Here is a 3734-nt window from a genome sequence, read left to right as displayed (position 1 = left end):
CAACAGTTGGAGTCAGGGAACAGAGAAAAAGTTGGAAGTTGAAGCCTTACCCTCAGCTCACTTTGGCTTTCACTAAATAATTCTTATATGAGCAGATGTTAAAGAGAGGAATGCCAACGTATAGATTTTGCTCCCAATGAAAGAGAAGAATTGTTTCTTCATTGTGAAAGAATCCTATATCTTGTAGGGGATCATAAGATGAAACTATTTGTGAACTACTCTTTTATATAGTCTCTCAGGTCCAGTTCTCCACTTGGCATGTACAGATTTCATTACTGGTCAAGTCATTTGTTTCATACGGTGAATGGTACACAAAAAGTTCTACGGCAGATAATAAACCCTTTGATGTATTTCTAGCTTGATGGTACTATTGCCTCATTCTTTCAATCCTAACATTGTTTGCATTTTCTAAAACTTCCGTACTCTCAAATTACCCTCTGCAACCCAACACATTCTATTGATCACACACACAATAAAAGCATCATTCTTTCCAAGGTTTTTGACATTTTAAATATAAATAATTGATTAGAATTGTATTGGTTCAAGGAAAAGAGATTTCAGATTTCATCTTATTACCATCCTTTGTGAAGAAACTGTATAGAATATTTAGTCAATTCCAATTAGGTAGCCGCCCTGCTAAATGTAGGTAAGAATTCTGATTTATATTTCCTATATATTTTTAAAGAATGTCTCTCTCAGTAATTTATTTTTTGATTTTATTGGACCAAAAGGTGGCATAAACATTTGAAGTGGTCAGGTCAGATTAGAAAGTGATAATAAGGATTCAGATAAGCTACTTTCCCTCCATGCTGTTAGTAAAAGAACATATACATAGTACAAAGATAATAAACCAAAATCCTGCATCAGTTTCCGACCTTAGTGGCAGCTCTCCACCATAGTCCTTGTTCCTCATGGAAAGACTTCCACTCTTTAGTTGCTTTAGTTCCCTGCACAGAGTAAGGAATATAACAGGTTAGAGAAACCAGGAAGCATAGGCTTACTGCTGCATGGGGAGAAGATGACCTTGCCAATCCCCCCAACTCACACAAGCAAATAGTCCCTGTGCCACTTACATACTCCTCCTTGTGATTCCGTGAAGCAAGCTCATCACCTACCACACCACAGGAGAGAGACACTATCAAAAGGAATAGTCTCTGTTCCTTTTTCTTGGATGAGGTACCTTGTTAGAGCTGAAATGTAGCGGTGGTATGCTTTACTGCTGCCCACATTTCATTCTTTTATTATTTTATTTATTCAGCTAGTACTTTCAGGGGTGCTCTATTAGATTTTTAAAAGCCACCCCTTTTATTAGTACTAGCATGACTACTACCATTGATTGCATCTGCTACCCTTAGTACTCTTAATAATCGTTAAAATTTAATAATGATACAGATGATACCGCAATAGGCATTCTCCCAGGCGTTCTGCTAATCACTTCACATTTATTAACTCACTCCTTTCTAACAGCAATGCTATGCTATATGAGGTGTTAATGTGACCATTTTACAGAATAATTAAGCTTGAAGAGTCTCAGTAAGATGCCCAAAGACACATGTATTGAACATGATAAAAATGGGGTATGACTTCATTTATCTTCCATGAATCCTAAGCTAACAAGCTTTACCTCTACATGGTTCCACTCCTGTCGATGAATAAATTATCCCTTACTCTCAAAAAAATAAGTTTTATTAGGGAGCTATATAGCTAAAAAGAATATAATAATACCATTTAAGTCCTAATGAAGATACAAAGTTAAAGCACTGCTCGAAGTGCAAGAGTTAAGACAAACTATAAATTGTCCTAAAAGATAGGAAATATTTTCTTGAAAATATGGCCTTTATGCAATACCATGGCCAGGAAGTGACCAAGTGAAAAAATTGACAATGCTATTGGAAAAAGCTTGTACAAAAATATAACTGTGAAAATGGAATGACATTCTTGAGGAATGTAACATATATAGATAAGGACTGGATCATAAAATGCCTATGTGTCAGGTTGAGGAATTTAGATAATACTCTTTTCTAAAGGCAATGGAAAGTTCTTGAAAGCTTTTTTAAAAGAGTAAAATGGTTTCTACACATGTGAAGCCTTTTGGGACAAGATAATTAAAATATAAGACACAGTCTTTGGCTTAAAAAATTAGCATAGGAGGAAAAAGAACGATGGTAAAATAATTTCAACCTATTTATAAAAATTATATTTAACTATAGAGTTCTGATTAATTCAATAGGAATGTGTAGTAAATGACCAATAATGACAGGAAGAAGGCAAGTTTCAAGAATAAGGTCACAATTAATGGGAAATATTATTTTTTTTTTTAGTTGGAACCTAATTGTGAAAAGCTTAGAATCAGCTAGATGACCCTTAACAGTAAATTATTGTAAATTCTTAAGGCAAAGAGTGATGAGTTGTGGACAATGTTTCTGGAACTTTGGTTTGGTGTTGGTCTGTGGAGCAGAAGTTATTGATGTTCTGCCCCTGAGTTCTTGTACATTGCAGTGCATGGGGAGCTCTTAAAAGTACCTGAGGGATTTCTAGTGAGACTGGAGCTGCTTTGCCTTTATAGTTAGCAAGCTGGAAGAACCAGAAACTTAATTAGGGCCCTGCCTTTGAAGCAGCCATCAAACAATGACTGAGAAGAGCTGGTATGTAAAGTCTTCAGATAATTCTGAAATGAGGTAATTCTATTTACACTACTCACTCCCAGAATCCGGCAAGATTATTCATTGGTTACCCACAACTGACTTGATAACACACCCTTTATTGACTACTTTCTTTCACTCTCTCTGTTTCCTACACTCCTGTGAGTGATACCTGGTTGCCTATACTTGAATCCTGTCTCAAGACCTATCTGAGAAAACATAAACTAAGACAATATATAATATATGGAGACAGAGATCTTCAACAGCAGTAATTCAGGTTAGAGGCCCTTTTAAAAACCTGTTAAAATTTTTAGACTCACTGCCTAAAAATATGTGCGCATGCATACACACATAGTCATTTATGCATAAATTCATCTAATAATTGTTCATTGATTTCCTGCAATAAGCCAGACACTATTATTCTAGGTCATCTGTGTATATTAGAGAAGTTCTTATAAAACTTATATGTAGAAATACACATTTTTATGATTTTATTTTGTTCTTGATTATACTGAAGTCCAAACATGACTATGGACCTCAGATTTAGAATCCCTGAAGAAGATAGATGGAGACATAAATGTGAAAAAATAGATTCAAGAATCACAAAAGTAACCATGGGAATTGAGCAAAACAATAGGGGAATGAGAGAATCAGATGATACAACAATAGGCATTATCTTTACCGTGGAAAGAAAAATTAACAAGAGCCTATCAGGGATGTTTGTTTAAAAAAATGGGTGATTGAAGGGCGCCTGGGTGGCTCAGTTGTTAAGCATGTGCCTTTGGTTCAGGTCCTGATTGAGTCCCACATCGGGCTCCCTGCTCGGCAGGAAGCCTGCTTCTCCCTCCCCCACTCCCCCTGCTTGTGTTCCCTCTCTCCCTATCTCTGTCTCTGTCAAATAAATAAATAAAATCTTAAAAAAAAAAAAAAGGTGATTGAAGCTGGTAGGCTTACTGCACTGAAATGATGGTCTGACTATTGGGTCAGAGTCTAAGTCACTGAAACTTTGATGTGAGAGCACCTGAGGATGTCTGTGGTAGCTGGTTTTCTAATGAAGCATATATCTCAGGATTTGTGCCCTTATACAGTCCC

Source organism: Neomonachus schauinslandi, chromosome 3, assembly GCF_002201575.2.
Source record: "Neomonachus schauinslandi chromosome 3, ASM220157v2, whole genome shotgun sequence".
NCBI classification, from domain to species: Eukaryota; Metazoa; Chordata; class Mammalia; order Carnivora; family Phocidae; genus Neomonachus; species Neomonachus schauinslandi.
The sequence above is the reverse complement of the archived record's forward strand: the minus strand, read 5'-3'. Positions refer to the sequence as shown.